This window comes from Lepidochelys kempii, chromosome 4 (assembly GCF_965140265.1).
Source record: "Lepidochelys kempii isolate rLepKem1 chromosome 4, rLepKem1.hap2, whole genome shotgun sequence".
NCBI classification, from domain to species: Eukaryota; Metazoa; Chordata; order Testudines; family Cheloniidae; genus Lepidochelys; species Lepidochelys kempii.
Window position 1 is genome coordinate 141114418 of NC_133259.1, and position 19497 is coordinate 141133914.

Below are 19497 nucleotides of genomic sequence, written 5' to 3' on the forward strand. Positions count from 1 at the left end.
CAACGGCTGGGGCTGGCGTCTCTCGCTCTTCCCCTCAATCAAAGGGTCAGACGGAGGGAACCGGACGGGTCACCGAGCAGAGAACCCCAGACAGCGCCCACCGCTCCTTGAAGGCGTCAAGGGAGTCAGTGGACGCCGCCCAGAGGAACTCCGCCCGAATACGTGAATGTACTGAGGATTGGAAAACGGCCCCACAATCGCAGGACGTTTCATGGGCCAACCTCCTCTCTCTGGTTTTATAAATGGCTGTTTTAGCCAAAGCTAGGAGGAGGTTGACCAGAAGATCCCGCGACTTTGTGGGGCCACGGATGGGAAGTGTATAGATAAAAAGGTGGGGGGAAAAATGAAGCCAGAAGCGTAATATAATATTTGTGAGGAGCCGGAAAAGGGGCTGCAATCTGGCACACTCTAAATACACGTGCGCCAGGGTTTCCCTCACATTACAGAAAGGACAAGTGTCCGGAATGGGGGTAAACTGTGTCAGAAACATAACAGGGGCAGTTGTTTTTTTTTTTTTGAAACAGAAAGAAAGTTTATTGGTAACGCTTACAGAATTACCAAAGGAAACAAAACAACTATACAACAAAACAACACAATCAGAAGGTATAACACAGCAGCTTTCAGGAGGGAGAAGTGTTCAGGCTAGCCTGGGCCCAGAGCGGGGGGGGCTTCCTCGACACTCGTGGTCTTCCACCCCCTCGAGTTACCCAGTGCCACGCCCAGTGTCACCGATCCTCCCTCTCCTGAGAGTGCCCGGTAAGATGGGCACGGCTGCGGGGTGGGCAGTTTAGGGAGGGGGGGGTAGACACCCATGTATTATAGGACCCCTCCTAGATGACAGGGATGATGGTATCCACAGCGGCAACGGCTGGGGTTGGCGTCTCTCGCTCTTCCCCTCAATCAAAGGGTCAGACGGAGGGAACCGGACGGGTCACCGAGCAGAGAACCCCAGACAGCGCCCACCGCTCCTCGAAGGCTTCAAGGGAGTCGGTGGACGCCGCCCAGAGGAACTCCGCCCGAATACGTGAATGTACTGAGGATTGGAAAACGGCCCCACAATCGCAGGACGTTTCATGGGCCAACCTCCTCTCTCTGGTTTTATAAATGGCTGTTTTAGCCAAAGCTAGGAGGAGGTTGACCAGAAGATTCCGCGACTTTGTGGGGCCACGGATGGGAAGTGTATAGATAAAAAGGTGGGGGGAAAAATGAAGCCAGAAGCGTAATATAATATTTGTGAGGAGCCGGAAAAGGGGCTGCAATCTGGCACACTCTAAATACACGTGCGCCAGGGTTTCCCTCACATTACAGAAAGGACAAGTGTCCGGAATGGGGGTAAACCATGTCAGAAACATAACAGGGGCAGTTCCAGAACAATCAGGAACTTGCTGGAACCAATTAAGGCACACAGGCTAATTAGGACACCTGGAGCCAATTAAGAAGCTGCTAGAATCAATTAAGGCAGGCTAATCAGTGCACCTGGTTTTAAAAGGACCTCACTTCAATCAGTGAGGGGCGTGCAAGGAGCTGAGAGTGAGAGGGTGTGCTGCTGGAGGACTGAGGAGTACAAATGCTATCTGGCATCAGGAGGAAGGTCCTGTGGTGAGGATAAAGAAGGTGTAGGGAGGAGGCCATGGGGAAGTAGCCCAGGGAGTTGTAGCTGTCATACAGGTGTTACACAAAACACTGTAGACAGCTGTGATCCACATGGCCCTGGGCTGGAAACCGGAGTAGAGGGCGGGCCTGTGTTCCTCCCATAGCCCCAACTCCCTGTTGGGTACAGGAGGAGTTGACCTGGACTGTGTGTCCCACCAGAGGAGAAAGTCCCTGACCTGTCCCCCGAGCCACTAGATGGACCAGCAGAGACTGTGGGGATTGTTCTCCTTCCTTTTCCCCATGCTGGCCAGTGATGAGGTTAGCTGAGTGAATGGCAGGTTTGAGCCACTAGCAAAAGTGGCCAAACTGAGGGCTGCCGTGAATCTCTGAGGCAAGCAAATCTGCCAATAAGTGCAGGACCCACCAAGGCAGAGGAGGAACTTTGTCACAGTTTCTTAATGTATTAGGCTTAGACTTGTATGTTTTGTTTTATTTTGCTTGGTAACTAACTTTGTTCTGCCTCTTATTACTTGAAATCACTTAAATGTCTTAGTGATCAATGTCTCCATGTCTAGTTGGCAGCCGGTGTCAAGTGGAGTGCCCCAGGGGTCGGTCCTGGGGCCGGTTTTGTTCAATATCTTCATAAATGATCTGGAGGATAGTGTGGATTGCACTCTCAGCAAATTTGCGGATGATACTAAACTGGGAGGAGTGGTAGACACGCTGGAGGGCAGGGATAGCATACAGAGGGACCTAGACAAATTGGAGGATTGGGCCAAAAGAAATCTGATGAGGTTCAATAAGGATAAGTGCAGGGTCCTGCACTTAGGACGGAAGAACCCAATGCACAGCTACAGACTAGGGACCGAATGGCTAGGCAGCAGTTCTGCGGAAAAGGACCTAGGGGTGACAGTGGACGAGAAGCTGGATATGAGTCAGCAGTGTGCCCTTGTTGCCAAGAAGGCCAATGGCATTTTGGGATGTATAAGTAGGGGCATAGCGAGCAGATCGAGGGATGTGATCGTCCCCCTCTATTCGACATTGGTGAGGCCTCATCTGGAGTACTGTGTCCAGTTTTGGGCCCCACACTACAAGAAGGATGAGAGGTGGTTCCAGAGAGGATGGTTCTAGACTATTCTCAGTGGTAGAAGAGGACAGGACAAGGAGTAATGGTCTCAAGTTGCAGTAGGGGAGGTTTAGGTTGGATATTAGGAAAAACTTTTTCACTAGGAGGGTGGTGAAACATTGGAATGCGTGGCCTAGGGAGGTGGTGGAATCTCCTTCCTTAGAAGTTTTTAAGGTCAGGCTTGACAAAGCCCTGGCTGGGATGATTTAATTGGGGATGGGTCCTGCTTTTGAGCAGGGGGTTGGACTAGATGACCTACTGAGGTCCCTTCCAACCCTGATATTCTATGATTCTATGAAATCCTACTTTTTATACTTAATAAGATCACTTTTGTTTATTAGTAAACCCAGAGTAAGTGATTAATACCTGTGGGAGCAAACAGCTGTGCATATCTCTTTATCAGTGTTATAGAGGGTGGACAATTTATGAGTTTACCCTGTATAAGCTTTATACAGAGTAAAATGGATGTATTTGGGGTTTGGATCCCATTGGGAACTGGGTGTCTGGGTGCTGGAGTTAGGTGACCTGCTGAGCAGTTTTTGGTTAAAGTTTGCAGCTCTGGGGGCGTGGACCAGACCTGGGTCTGTGTTGCAGCAGGCTAGTGTGTCTGGCTCAACAAGGCAGGGTTCTGGAGTCCCAAGCTGGCAGGGAAAACAGGCTCAGAGGTAATCTCAACATGTCAGGTGACAGTCCCAAGGGGGTCTCTGTGACCAAACCCATCACAGTAATCATAAATAGGGAACTGTAATTGAGTGATGGTATTTCTGGTGGAGCCATACATGGATATATTCTTGGTCTGATGCTATTTAATATCTTTATCAGTGATCTAGAAGCAAATATAAAATCATTGCTAGCAAAATTTGTAGATGAGACAAAAATTAGAGGAGTAGTAAATAATGATGGGGTCTGGTCACCTATACAGGCTGACCTGGGTAGTTTGATAAGGAAGTTCATTTTAAAAACATGAGTTTTAACATAGCCAAAGGCAAGGTCATACATCTAAAAACAATGTAGGTCACACTTATAAGATGGGGGAATGTGTCCTGGAATGCAGCTACAATTAAAAGGACTTAGGGGTCATGGCAGAAAATAAATAAAATATGATCCTTGGGTGTGTAAGCAAAGGAATATCAAATAGGAGCAGGGAGTGGTATTAGTGAGGCCATTACTGGAGTTCTGGGTTCAGTTCTTGTGTCCACACTTCAAAAAGGATGTTGAAAAATTGGAAAGGGTTCAGTAAAGAACCCTCAAATGACTCAAGTTCTGGAAAGCCTGCCATCTAGTGAGAAGCATAAGAAGTTAGATATATTTAGTTTATCCAAATGAAGGTTAAGAGGCAACTAGATTACCATCTACAAGTGCCAATGCAGGGAAGAGATTGTGATGGACATGGAGCCACTCTAATAATTTATGAATACTGTATGATCTATATTGGGTTTGTAACAAGGTGGGCTTCCCCTTTAAAGGCTAGAGGCCTGGGGCCATCCAGCCCTGTTTGATTATCATATCCAGCCAGGAAGGGGTCAGGTGATCCCTATAAACGAAGGAGAGCTCAGCTGGAGGACCATTGCAAGAGGGAGGTTTGCTCTTGTGACTGGCCCTGGAGCAGAGAGAGAGGGGAGAACACAGAGGACCAGAGCAAAAGGCCCCTGGGTCCTTGCAGCCTGCATAGATTGTGAGTTTTGTACTGTTATTTTGAATTAACAAAATGGTGTCCTAGAAGAAGGGCCTGAAAGATTTAGGCATGGCAGTGAGTCCTTTGTGGTCTCAGGAGACAGGCCAGCAGCTTTCATGTGATGGAGAATGCGAGCAGGCAATTAGCCCTTGGAACTGAGGGGGCATTAGCTCTGAAGGTTCTACCTTGACCTCCTGTGGAGTCTACTGAACTGGTTTGGACAAGCAGGGCCAAAAGTGGGGACTGAAAAGGACAAAGGAGCAAAAAGAGATTCTCTCTTCCCAGAGGAGAGGTAGCTGCTGAGATGCTGTTCAAACTCACACAGGCAGTCTAGGCCTGTCTAGGTTACCAGCAGGAGATGGTGAGCTGGTAGGTAAGACAGACATGCGTATAGACTGTTGTTTTAAAATCTTTTCCTCTAAATGCTTTACTCCTACTATTAAAATTAAACAATGCTTGGTTTCAGAAGGCTGTCTGGGTACTGTACTCACCACGGGTCAAACTCCCAAAGGGAAGAACTGCACCAGTGTGTATGCATAGTGGATGCATAGTGTGTATGCACGGTGTAGCCCAAGGCCAGGTCTAAAAATGGGAGAATTGTATGAGTCCACCCCAGAGGTAAAGGTAGGAGACCTGACAACTGAGGGGTTGCCCTCAGAGAGGCTGCGAAGGGGACAGAGGTGCAGTTAGAGCTGCAACAGTGACTGATTTCTGACAGCAGATAGCTCGTTAGTCTCACAGTATGAGGCAGAACAAGATCTCATGGTTGGAAGCTGAAGCTGGACAAATTCAGACTAAAATAAGACACAAGTTTCAACGGTGATGGTAAATAACAGTTGGAACAATTTACCCAGGGACGTGGTGGATTCTCCATCACTTGGAGTTTCTAAATCAAGACTGGAAAGATCTGCTCTAGCGTGACAGAAGTTCTGTGCCTTATGCAGAGTTTACTGGGTGAAGGTCTGTGGCCTGTGTTACCCAGGAGGTCTGACTAGATGACCATAATGGTCCCTTCAGAGCTTAAAATCTATTAATCTAATCCACCCAAGAAAAAATTGCCTGAAATACAGCCTCTCAACGGGAAGGAGAATTTGGGGAAGCAGGAACAGCCAAGGAAGACAGAGGCACGGCGCAGCAAATTAGACAGGAGTTTGCAATGACATGATATTGAAATCAGTGCAGCTTTGTGGTGCAGAGGCATCATGTCATGGAGCAGAAGCAGGGAGGCAACAGCCTTGCAGAAAATAACCTATATCATAGAAATGTAGGGCTGGAAGGGACCTCGAGAGGTCATTTAGTCCAGCCCCATAGGCTGCGGCAGGAGCAAGTACACCTAGATAGGTGTTTGTCTAACCTGTTCTTTAAAACCTCCATTGGAAACCTCTTCCAGTGTTATCCTTATAGTTAGAAAGTTTTTCCTAATGTCTAACTTAAATCTCCCTTGCTGCAGATTAAGTCAATTATTTTTTGTCCTTCCTTCGGCAGACAGAGAGAACTGATCCCCGTCCTCTTTATAACAGCCCTTAATATAGCTGAAGACTGTGATCAGGTCCCCCCTCAGGCTTCATTTTTCAACACTAAACATGCCTGGTTTTTTTTTTTTTTTTTCAACCTTTCCTCGTCGGTCAGGTTTCCTGAACCTTTTATCATTTTTATTGCTCTCCTTTGGACTCTCTCCGATTTGTCTACATCTTTCTTAAAGTGTGGCATCTGGAATTGGACACAGTATTCCTGCTGAAGCCTCACTCGTGCCAAGTAGAGCAAAACAATTACCTCCAGTGTCTTACATACAACACCCCTGTTAATACACCCCAGAATGATATTAGCCTTTTTCACAACTGCATTACATTGCTGACATATATTCAATTTTTGATCCACTATAACCCCCAGATCCTTTTCAGCAGTACTACTGCTTAGCCAGTTATTCCCCATTTTGTAGCTGTGCCTTTAATTTTTCCTTAAGTGTACTACTTTGTACTTGTCTTTACCAAATTTCATCTTGTATATTTCAGCCCCATTCTCCAATTTTAAGTCATTTTGAATTCTAACCCTGTACTCTGAAGTGCTTGCAACCCCTCCCAGCTTCGTGTCATTTGCAAATTTTATAAGCACACTCTCCACTTCATTATCCAAGTCACTGATGAAAATATTGACTCGTAACAGACCCATCATAGGCCCCTCTGGAACTCGACTATACATCTCCTCACTTTACAGTGAACCATTGATAACTGCTCTTCGTGCATCGTCTTTCAACCAGTTTTGCACCCACCTTACAGTAATTTAATCTAGACCACACTTCCCTAATTTGCTTATGAGAATGTCAAGCCTTACTGAAATCAAGTACATCAAATCTACTGCTTCCCCCCATCCATTAGGCCAATAATCCTGTCAAAGAAGGGAAAAAACGGTTACTCACCTTCTTGTAACTGTTGTTCTTCAAGATGTGTTGTTCACATCCATTCCAATCAGGTGTGCGTGCACCGTGTGCATGGTTGCCGGAAAGTTTTCCCCCCAGCAGCTCCCGTTAGGTCAGCTATGGAGCCCCCTGGAGTGGCAGCTTCTTGGCGCTCAATATATGACCCTGCTGGCCCGACCTCTCTTTCAGTTCCTACTTGCCGGCTACTTCAACAGAGGGGACAGAGGGTGGGCTTTGAAATGGACGTGAATAACACATCTCAAAAAACAAGTTACAAGAAGGTGAGTAACAGTTTTCTTCTTTTTCGAGTGCTTGTTCACATCAATTCCAACCAGGTGACTCCCAAAGAGGTGCGCACCTGGCCCTGTGGTGATGAGGGCTGGGATGGCTTATGCCTGCCATTCCTACCTCGCCATCTAGAAAAGTCTTGTCTAGGGTAAGGTGGTTAGGAAGTTGAGGGGGTTGAGGCTTAAAATGTTTCCACTGCATAGCTTGGGTGTGCATCCCCAGCGACATCAGTGTCGCCCTTGAATCCTTTAGGCTGTGTAGCCTGGAGTCTGTTTGCTCCACGAATAATCCTGCCCCATCAAAGGGCAGGTCCTGTAGAGTCTGTTGGACCTTGCGGGGGGGGTAGACCCAAAACTTGAAGCCATGAGGTCCTCCTCATGGCTATGCTGCAGGACAAGGTACACGCCTGTAAAGAGGTCTGTGCCACTGCCTTGCCCTCCTCCATAGTGGCCCCAAACTTGTCCCTGGACTCCGATGGGATTAGCCCCTTAAATTTGAGCATGGAGTTCCATGAGTTAAAATTATATCGGCTCAAGACTGCCTGCTGGTTAGCAATCCTGAACTGTAGGTCCCCCTGGAGTAGACCATTCTACTAAAAAGGTCAAGTTTTTTAGAGTCCTTGGACTAAGGCATGGGCCCCTGCTGTCTCTGCCTTTCATGTTCATTAACCGCAGACACCACCAAGGAGCAGGGCTGCAGGTGGGTGTACAAATACTCGTAACCCTTGGAGGGAGCAAAGTATTTGCGTTCCACCCCTTTGGCTGTCGGGGGGGATAGAGGCCGGGGTCTGCCATACAGTTTTGGTGTTGTTTTGAATAGTCTTAATGAGTGGCAATGCCACTCGGGATGGACCCTCTGGGGCCAAAATGTCCACCATTGGGTCCTCCTGTTCCACCACCTCCTCGGTTTGTAAGCCCATATTGCACACCACCCTGCGGAGCAGGTCCTGGTGGGCGGGACTGTCTATGGGTGCTGGTCCTGAGACCGAAGTTCCCACTACTGCCTTGTCTGGGGAGGAGAACAAGGACGCAGGTGGGGGAACCAGGTCATCCTGGCCTGTTAGTCCATGGGGACCTTCTGACCAACCTGCTGCTCCAGGTCAGTGACCACTGGTTCCACCGAAGGGGTGGGGATATGTGCCAGTGAAGGTCCTGTAGCTGGAGTCTCTTCCGCACCTCTGGGCATGGGCCGGCTGGCTGAGGCCGTCAGCATCCAAGACTCGGATGCTACAGACTGGAAGCCCTTGGATAAGGTACCCTGGGACTGGTGATATGCCCAGGGGGTCCAAAAAGGCCATTGCGCCGGTCCTTGCCATTGAGGCGGCCATGGCATTGAACCTGCATCAGGCCGTCGATGCGCTGACCAGTGCTGGCTCCATTGTGAGTATCTAGACCCCACGTCTGATTCTGAGAACGATGACTGGGATCTGGAAGGCCATGGCAGTGCCAATCAGAGTAGGCCGGGTGAGCGGTGCCGCGAGGAAGGGGAACGGTGCTGGGATCTGAAGCAGTGCCAAGACCTTGATCGATACTGAGCGGATCAGCGGCACGATGATGATCGGTGCGAGGAGCGGGACCTCTGATGATCCAGAGACCGGTGCCGCGAGTATGACCGGTGCCGCGAGCAAGAGCAGTGCTGGGACTCGGAGTGGTGCTGGGAATCAGGCCGGTGCCCCCTTTCCAGTGCCGATGATCAGTGACCTAGAGACGCAGGCAGGTTCTTTGTCGGCTTGCCACGGGACGGTACCGCCCCTGGCAGCGCCGAGGGCTTGTTGCAGAGAGTTGAGGACTGCAGTGCCATCATGGCAATGAGGTCCCATGCAGCCTCAAAGGTGTCCAGGGTAGACGGTAGCCCCATCTCTTCCACCACATGGATTGGGGAGTCCAACGGCCCCAGGCTCAATGGTACTCCTTGAGGGTCTGAAGTTCCTGGTGCCGACTCCACGGGTCTTGGGGCTGGGTACTCCTCTCTGGGACGTGCCCCACTGGCTGAGACCATAGGGGTGGGGTTCATAGAAGATCCGCCTCTATCCTGCTGGGCGTGCCTCTTCTGTGGCGCTGGAGAGTGGAACCGGTGCCGGGCAGTTCCCACAGTCTTAGGCACAGGGGGATCAGTGGTGCCGCAAGTCTCTGTGCTTGGAGACCTTCCGCAATGCTGATTCTGCCACCGATGCAGGTGCACTCCACACCAAGGAGCTCAGTGCTAGGTCCTGCTGTGCTGAGGTGGACTGCGATTTGAGAGCCACTTCCATAAGGAGCTGTTTCAATCTGAAGTCCTGCTCCCTTTTGGTCCTGGGTTGAAAACCCTTGCAAATCCTGCACCTATTGGCTTGGTGAGCCTCCCCCAGACACTTTAAACAAGCATCGTGGGGGTCTCCTGTTGGCATGAGCTTATTGCAGGACTTGCAGGGCTTGAACCCTGGGGACTAAGGCATGTCATGAGACCCCAAGGGGAAAAAAGTCAGGGTGGAGGGGGAACCCCCACTCCCAACAGAACTACTACTAACTAATAAACAAGAAAATATAGTGTCCATCTATAAAAAGGGAAATAAGGACAAGCCAGGAAACTACAGATCAGTCAGCTTTACTTCTGTACCAGGAAAGATAATGGAGCAAATAATTAAGCAATCAATTTCATAGAATCTCATTTAGTCCAACCCCCTGCTCAAAGCAGGACCAATCCCCAATTTTTGCCCCAGATCCCTAAATGGCCCCCTCAAGGATTGAACTCTCAACCTTGGGTTTAGCAGGCCAATGCTCAAACCACTGAGCTATCCCTCCTCCCTTGGCTATTGGGACTCTCTCCTCAGACCCTATGCTACCAGCACTCCGAGCTATCTTTGAGACACCACCAACTTCCTGAGGAAACTACAATGCATTGGTGATCTTCCTGGAAACACCATCCTGGCCACCGTGGATGTAGAAGCTCTTTACACCAATATTCCACAAGAGGAGACTACAAGCCTTCAGGAACAGTATCCCTGATGAGGCCATGGCACACCAGGTGGCTGAGCTTTGTGACTTTGTCCTCACCCACAACCATTTCAGATTTGAGGATAACTTATACTTTCAAGTCAGCAACACTGCTATGGGTACCCGCATAGCCCCACAGTATGCCAACATTTTTATGGCTGACTTAGAACGACACTTCCTCAGCTCTGATCCTCTAGCGCCCCTCCTCTACTTACGCTACATTGATGACATCTTCAGTATGAACCCACGGGAAGGAGGCCCTTGAGGAATTCCACCATGATTTCAACAATTTTCACCCCATCAACCTTAGCCTGGACCAGTCCACGCAAGAGATCCACTTCCTGGACACTACAGTGCAAATAAGTGATGGTCACATAAACACCACCCTATACCACAAACCTACTGACCGCTATACTTATCTACATGCCTCCAGCTTCCATCTAGGACACATCACACGATCCATTATCTTCAGCCAAGGCCTAAGATACAACCAAATTTACTCCAATCCCTCAGAAAAACACCTACAAGATCTTTATCAAGCATTCCTAAAACTACAAAACCCAGGTGGGGAAGTGAGGAAACAGATTGACAGAATGAGACAGGTACCCAGAAGTCACCTACTACAGGACAGGCCCAACAAGGAAAACAACAGCACACCACTGGCCATCATGTACAGCCCCCAGCTAAAATGTCTCCAGCACATTATCCACGATCTACAGCCTATCCTGGAAAATGATCCCTCACTCTCACAGACCTTGGGAGGCAGGCCAGTCCTCGTTTAAAGACAGCCCCCCCCAACCTGAAGAAAATACTCGCCAGCAACTACATACCACATCACAGAAACACTAACCCTGGAACCCATCCCTGTAATAAACCCCGTTGCCTACTCTGTCCCCATATCTACTCTAGCAACACCATCAGAGGACCCAACCACATGAGCCACACCATCAGGGGCTCACTCACCTGCACATCTACTAATGTGATATATGCCATAATGTGCCAGCAATGCCCCTCTGCCAGGTGCATTGGCCAAACCGGACAGTCTCTACATAAAAGAATAAATGGTCACAAATCAGACATCAGGAATGGTAACCTACAAAAGCCAGTAGGAGAACACTTCAATCTCCCTGGACATTCAATAACAGGTTTAAAAGTAGCCATCCTTCAACAAAAAAACTTCAAAAACAGACTTCAAAGAGAAACTGCAGAGCTAGAATTCATTTGCAAATGTAACACCATTAATTTGGGTTTGAATTTGCACACATCTAGAAGATAATAAGGTGATAAGTAACAGCCAGCACAGATGTGTCAAGAACAAATCATGTCAAATCAACCTGATAGCTGTCTTTGACAGGTTAACAAGCCTTGTGGATGGGGGGGAAGCACAGAGGTGGTATATCTTGACTTTAGTAAAGCTTTTGATACTGTCTCACATGACCTTCTCATAAACAAACTAGGGAAATGCAACCTAGATGGAGATACTATAAGGTGGGTGCAAAACTGATTGGAAAACTGTTCCCAGAGAGTAATCAGTCATGCCGGAAGGGCATAATGAGTGGGGTCCCGCGGGGAACAGTTCTGGGTCAGGTTCTATTCAATATCTTCATCAATTATTTAGATAATGGCATACAGAGTACACTTATAAAGTATGCAATGATACCAAGCTGGCAGGGGTTGCAAGTGCCTTGGAGGACAGGATTAAAATTCAAAATGATCTGGACAAACTGGAGAAATGGTCTGAAGTAAATAGGATGAAATTCAATAAGGACTAATGCAAAGTACTCCATTTAAGAAGGAACAATCAGTTGCACACATACAAAATGGGAAATGACTGCCTAGGAAGGAGTACTGCAGAAAGGGATCCGGCGGTCACAGTGGACCACAAGCTAAATATGAATCAACAGTGTAATGCTGTTGCAAAAAAAAAGTGAACATCATTCTGGGATGTATTAGCAGGAGAGTTGTAAGCAAGACACGAGAAAAAACAGTTACCCACCTCTTGTTCTTCGAGATGTGTTGCTCATGTCCATTCCAATAGATGTGTTCGCGCGCTGCGTGCACGATCGTGGGAAGGTTTTTCCCTAGCGGTACCCGTCGGGTCAGCTGTGGAGCCCCCTGGAGTGATGCCTTCTTGGCAGTGTATATAGGTCCCTGCCGAGCCGCTGCTTACTCAGTTCCTTCTTGCCGGAATATTCTAACAGAGGGGAGGCAGGTGGGATTTGGAATGGACATGAGCAATACATCTTGAAGAACAACAATTACAAGAGGACAGGTAACCGTTTTTTCTTCTTCGAGTGATTGCTCATGTGCATTCCAATAGGTGACTCCCAAGCAGTTTCCCCGGAGGCAGGGTCAGAGTTCACCTGGTTGCTGAATGCAGGACTGCCATGCCAAAGGCTGCATCATCCCTTGCCTATTGGGTGATGGGGTAGTGCGACGAGAAGGTGTGGCTGGAAGACCACATTGCTGCCTTGCACATATCCTGGATAGGGACCTGTGCAAGGAATGCTGCGGACAAATCCTGTGCTCTTGTGGAGTGTGCTGTTAGCGGAGGGGCTGGAATCTTAGCTAGGTCGTAGCACGTTCTGATGCAGGACGTGATCCATGATGAAATGCGCTGGGACAAGATGGGAAGCCCTTTCATTCTCTCTACGATTGCAATAAAGAGCTGTGGTGACTTACAAAATGGCTTTGTGCACTCAATGTAGAATGCTTGGGCACGCCTGATGTCCAGAGAATGGAGCATTTGCTCCCTATTACTGGCATGTGGCTTAGGGAAGAACACAGGTAAAAATATGTCCTGGTTCACATGAAACTGGGAGACTACCTTTGGTAGAAACACCGGGTGAAGGCTTAGCTGCACCTTGTCTTTATACAAGACCGTATAGGGACGCTCGGAAGTCAGCGCTTTGAGCTCGGAGACCCTTCTGGCCGATGTTATGGCCACCAGAAAGGCCACCTTCCAGGAAAGGTAGGAGAGATGGCAGGTTGCCATGGGCTCAAAAGGGAGCCTCATGAGCGTGGACAGAACCAGGTTGAGGTCCCATTGGGGAACGGGCTGCCACACCTGGGGATAAAGCCTGTCCAAACTCTTGAGAAACCGGCCCACCATGGGATTTCTGAAGACTGATCTACCCGCTGGCCCCCGGGTAGAAGGCGGAAATGGCAGCCAGGTGAACTCTGATAGATGATATTGCCAACCCCTGCTGCTTGAGGTACAGTAGGTAGCCCAAAACAAGAGGAATTGATGCGTGCTGTGGAGGGCTGCCCATCTGCAGAGACCAAATGGAAAACCGCCTCCACTTTGCCAGGTACGTGGCACGAGTGGAGGGTTTCCTACTTCCTGGCAGAACTTCCCTGAGTCCAAACACTGAAGCTTGAGTGGGTTCAACCATGGAGCTTCCACGCTGTGAAGTGGAGGGACTCCAGATTGGGGTGTTGTAAATGGCCATGGTCCTGTGTGATGAGGGTCAGGCACCTGGGAACAGCTACTGGTCTGTCCAACAGTGTTCAACAGCATGCTGAACTGGTGCTGGCGGGGCCACATTGGCACTATGAGGATCAAGGAAGCCCTGTCCTGGAGAGCCTTGAGGAGGACTTTATGTATAAGCGGGAAGGGCGGGAACGCAGGTGACCCGTCCGTGAAAGGCATCCGCGATGGAGCCTGGGCTGTAGTTCAGAAATGAGCAGAACCACTGGCATTTCCTGTTGCTCCGCATTGTGAACAGGTCTATGTGGGAAGAGCCCCACCTTTGGAAAATCGAGTGCATGATGTCCGGCCTGAGGAAGCATTCGTGATCGTGAAACAAGCTGCTGAGGCAGTCAGCTAGCTCGTTTTGCACTCCTAGAAGATATGACGCCTCTAGGTGTATTGAGTGGGCAATGCAAAAGTTGCACAGCCTGAGGGCTTCCTGACACAGGGGAGAGGAGCGAGCACCACTCTGTTTGTTTATATAGAACAACACTGTGGTGTTGTCTTTCAACACCGACGCACATGTGCCCTGCAGGCAGGCCTGGAACGCTTGGCACGCCAGACGAACCACCCTCAGCTCCCTTATGTTGATATGCAGCCTGGTCTGCGTGGGACCATTAGCCTTGGGTTCTGATATTGCTCAGGTGTGCTCCCCAACCAAGCGCCGAGGCATCCGTGACCAGTGATAGCGTAGGTTGGGATTTGGCAAAGGGTACTCCCGCACAGACCACTTGTGGCTGCAGCCACCATTGGAGAGACTCGAGAATGTGAGGGGGGAGGGTGACTAATCTGTCCAGTGGGTCCCTGCTGAGCCTGTGTACCTGAACTCCTGTGTACCTGCGGCAACCACTCCTGGAGAGGCTGAAGGCACAATCTGGCATACTGGACCATGTATGTGTAGGTCGCCATATGCCCTAGCAGTTTCATGCAATTTCTGGCTGTCGTTGTGGGGAGTCGATAATGTGGGAGGAGAGGTAGATATGCTGGAGGGTAGGGATAGGATACAGAGGGACCTAGACAAATTAGAGGATTGGGCCAAAAGAAATCTGATGAGGTTCAACAAGGACAAGTGCAGAGTCCTGCACTTAGGTTGGAAGAATCCCATGCACCGCTCCAGACTAGGGACCAAATGGCTCAGCAGCAGTTCTGCAGAAAAGGACCTAGGGGTGACAGTGGACGAGAAGCTGGATAGGAGTCAACAGTGTGTCCTTGTTGCCAAGAAGGCCAATGGCATTTTGGGTTGTATAAGTAGGGGCATTGCCAGCAGATCAAGGGATGTGATCGTTCCCCTCTATTCGACATTGGTGAGGCCTCATCTGGAGTACTGTGTCCAGTTTTGGGCCCCACACTACAAGAAGGATGTGGAAAAATTGGAAAACGTCCAGCGGAGGGCAACAAAAATGATTAGGGGACTGGAACACATGACTTATGAGGAGAGGCTGAGGGAACTGGGATTGTTTAGTCTGTGGAAGAGAAGAATGAGGGGGGATTTGATAGCTGCTTTCAACTACCTGAGAGGGGGTTCCAAAGGGGATGGATCTTGTTAGGATATAGATATTCAGGCCTGTCTGTAAAGGCCTGTACTCTAAGAATTTAGATGTATTCTTATCACTTGGCTAGTTATAGAGGTATAAAAGAAAGAATCAAAATCACTGTCTGCCAGTGTAAGGTCCTCTTACTGTGACAGTCTGAGGCCCTGTTCTTAGGCTAAGGTCTTTGGCTAAGCAACAAAGGCTGCCATAAGCTGTGAAGCAATCGGTCAGTTCCTCACATTCCAAACTAGTCACATTGAAATAATGTACTATTGGGCTGTTAGGAATACAATCCTGTCCTGATAATGCCTATCGCCTCCAGAAAAAGGGAAGTGCCTAGAAGATGTAAAAGGAAACTTAATTTGACAGCATCCTGTCGGGCAAGAACTCACTTATCCATAGCTGGGATGTGAAATCCTCATTTCTGTGTTTGTTCTATCACTGTAGTCCCCATTTCCCCATTGTTTGTCTGTATAATCTCTGTCTGGTTCTATGATTGTTCCTGTCTGCTGTATAATTAATTTTGCTGGGTGTAAACTAATTTAAGGTGGTGGGATATAATTGGTTACATAATCATGTTACAATATGTTAGGATTGGTTAGTTAAATTTCAGGAAAATGATTGGTTAAAGTATAGCTAAGCAGAACTCAAGTTTTACTATATAGTCTGCAGTCAATCAGGAAGTGTGTGAGTGTGTGTGGGGGAAATGGGAACAGGGAATGTGGGTGGGGAAATTGGAATCATATTTGGCTAAGGGCAGGAATGGGAACAGGGACACAGGTGTAAGGCTCTGTGGTGTCAGAGCTGGGAAGGGGGACACTAAGGAAGGAAACTGGAATCATGCTTGCTGGAAGTTCACCCCAATAAACATCGAATTGTTTGCATGTTTGGACTTCGGGTATTGTTGCTCTCTGTTCATGCGAGAAGGACCAGGGAAGTAAGTGGGTGAAGGAATAAGCCCCCTAACAGATCTAGGTTTCAGAGTAACAGCCATGTTAGTCTGTATTCGCAAAAAGAAAAGGAGTACTTGTGGCACCTTAGAGACTAGCCAATTTATTTGAGCATAAGCTTTCGTGAGCTACAGCTCACTTCATCGGATGCTGAGCTGTAGCTCACGAAAGCTTATGCTCAAATAAATTGGCTAGTCTCTAAGGTGCCACAAGTACTCCTTTTCTTCTAACAGATCTAGACTGTTCTCAGTGGTGGCAGATGACAGAACGAGGAGTAATGGTCTCAAGTTGCAGTGGGGGAGGTCTAGGTTGGATATTAGGAAACACTATTTCACTAGGAGGGTGGTGAAGCACTGGAATGGGTTACCAAGGGAGGTGGTGGAATCTCCATCTTTAGGAGGTTTTTAAGGCCAGGCTTGAAAAAGCCCTGGCTGGGATGATTTAGTTGGGGATTGGTCCTGCTTTGAGCAGGGGGTTGGACTAGATGACCTCCTGAGGTCCCTTCCAACCCTGATATTCTAGGATTCTATGAATCTATGAATGTCCCTGAGTGCTTGGAAGTGTGGCTCGGGCAGGAACATATTGGCTTGCATGGAGTCCAAGAGAGCCCCTATGAATTCCATTCTCTGCGTTGGGGATACTGTGGATTTGAGTATGTTCAGTACAAGGCCCAGCTTGAGGAAGGTGGCATGAGCCAGAGACACATGCTCCGCAGTCTGTGCTTGCAACTTGGTCTTGATGAGCCAGTCATCCAGGTACGAGAAAACTTGCACCTGACGTTTGCAGGAGAAGGCTGCCACGACCACCACTTGGTGATTACACTTGGTGAATACCTGCGGGGCCGCCAAAAGCCCAAACGGGAGCACCCTGAACTGGTAGTGCTGGCCGCTGACCACAAAGTGAAGAAACCTTCTGTGGGCCAGGATAATGGAGATACGAAAGTATGGATCTTTCAAGTAGAGGGTGGCGTACCAGTCCCCTGGATCCAGAGAAGCAATGATGGAGGCCAGGGAGAGCATGCAAAACTTCCCTTTCCTTATGAATGCGATGAGATCTCGCAGATCCAGGATAGGCCGGAGCCCATCCTTGGCCTTGGGTTCTACTCCCGCTATTTCCTCATCCCCCTTGCCCCTGAACTCCTGAGGAACCTCCTCTATTGCCCCAAAAGCAAGGAGCAATTGCACCTCCTGCAGAAGGAGTTGTTCACGAGAAGGGTCCCTGAAGAGGGACGGGGAAGGAGGGTGGGAGGGAACCGTGCTAAAGACCCAGCGATCTGACATGATCTGGGACCACGCACAGTGGAAGCAGGAGAGTCAATTCACAAAGGGGCGATAAGGATCAGAGTTCGATACTGATGCTCTGTCCTTGGGCACATCTTCAAAAGTTTGGCTTTGGGCCTGGGAGATGTTTGGAAGATCCCTGGCCTTGGCCTGAGGTGGACTGTGATGGGCGCCTCCTATTATTCCTGCCCCATCTCCTGGAGGAGTCTCGCCTCAGGGACACAGAGTAGAAGTGGGACAGGGGCTGAGGCTTAAATGGCTTTCTTTGGGGTGCAGGGGTGTGGATCCCCAAAGACTCTAGAGTCACCCACAGGTCCTTAAGACTGTGCAAGCGAGAGTCCAAATTTTGGGCAAACAAGCCCGCACAGTCAAAGGGCAGGTCCTGGATAGTCTTCTGGACCTCTGGTTGTATCCGACTCCTCTGTGACCTCCTCCGCCTGGAGGTTTAGGTTTAGAGCCACCCTTCTAAGAAGGTCCTGGTGTCCCCTGGCGTCCATTGCTGGGGGAGGGGGGGTTGCCCACCACTGCCTCTTCCAAAGAGGAGGAGGAGAAGGCCCGTGGGACCAGGCCTTCCAAAGAGGAGGAGGAGAAGGCCCGTGGGACTAGGCCTTCCAAAGAGGAGGAGGAGGAGGAGGAGAAGGCCCATGGGACCAGGCCTTCCAAAGAGGAGGAGGAGGAGGAGGAGGAGGAGGCCCATGGGACCAGGCCTTCCAAAGAGGAGGAGGAGGAGAAGGCCCGTGGGACCAGGTCTTCCTGCCCTTCTGGCTTCCTAGAGGCTGGGTGGGGTGTGTCAGTCCCTCCCGTGCCTGAAGGTGGCTCCAGTACAATTGGTGGTGCTGGTTTGGGCGCTGCCCCTGAGTGTGAAGACTCTGAATCCTTGTCCCGTGCGGGGTTCTCTGGAGTCCTCGGGGTGTGCCAAGCCACCGACATTGCTGGGGGGGGCAGGCACAGGGTGCAGACGCCACCAATGCGGCCCTGGAGCCCTGAGCCTGATGATAGGCCCAAGGAGTCCAAAAGGGCCTTTGTACTGGGTCCTGCCATTGAGGTGGCCAGGATACCGCCAGTGCCAAAGAGTCCACGACTCTGCGGTGCCGGAACCAGTGCCAGGATCATGAGAAGTACCAGCTGTGTCAGGAGACAGAAGACTCAGCCTCCAACTCGGAAGAGTACTCTGAGCCCGACCATGGGAGGGCAGAGCCTGACGGTGCCAGGGAGCAGAACCGGGGTGATGGGGAGCGGTGCCGTAATATCGTGGGCCATGAAGGCACCACTCCAGGGGGCTCCATAGTCAACCCGATGGGACCTGCTGGGGAAAAAACTTTCCAGCAACTGCACACATGGTGCGCGCACACCTGATTGGAATTGACGTGAACAAGCACTCAAAGAAGAACTGGGTTGGTTTGGTATGATTTGTTCTTGTTAAATCTATGTTGGTGGCTACTTATAATGCTGTTATCCTCTAGGACAGTGCTTACTTATTGATCAATAATTTTTCCAGTATCATTTCAGTTATATGAATATTCATATGGTAATAGTCCCTCTACATGGCTCTGCTCTATTTATTTATTATTTGTATTGCAGTAGTATCTAGGAGCCTCAATCAGGGATCAAAGCCCTGTTGTGCAAGAAACAGAACACAGTGAGGTTCAGTTATGGGCACACTGCATTTCCAGAAAAATACCAAAAAGTATATCAGAAAAGAAAGAAAAGTGATCACAGATAAGAGGGGCTGCATTATGTACAGAGATTAAGGGCACCATGACACGGTGCATAAACCTCACACCAGCATAGAAAGGGATAAGGAGCTACTTTGGGCTGGAGTTGCCCCACACCACCGCACCTGCAAGACATGCCACGAATGGAGGAGGGGCTTAAAAGGAGGAAGTACCACTCAGTGGTGGGCAGTCCTGGGAAGGGAGCAGGTTGTAGAGCCTCCCCAGCTCCCATGAAGAGGCCCATGGGAAGGGTGACAGGTCCACCATTGGAAACATTTATAACTAGGCTGGATGAAGCACTAGAAAATATATTATAGGGAATGATCCTGAGCTGATCTCTGGAGCACAGGCTAAATGGCACCTTTAGGGTTTCCCATCTCTGATTAATACCAGCACAGTGAAAGGAGGGAAGCAAAGACAGAGAACATAATAATAACCATATTAGGTCAGACCAAGGTCCATCTAGCCCAGTATCCTG

At 49.4% G+C, this 19497-nt stretch overlaps 1 protein-coding gene across 1 annotated transcript in view; it reads right to left on the reverse strand.

The window, feature by feature from the left end:
- Positions 1–19497, reverse strand: part of LOC140911001 (dedicator of cytokinesis protein 2-like) — a 208904-nt gene that overhangs the window by 89607 nt on the left and 99800 nt on the right. The gene's annotated exons all lie outside the window — the stretch shown is intronic.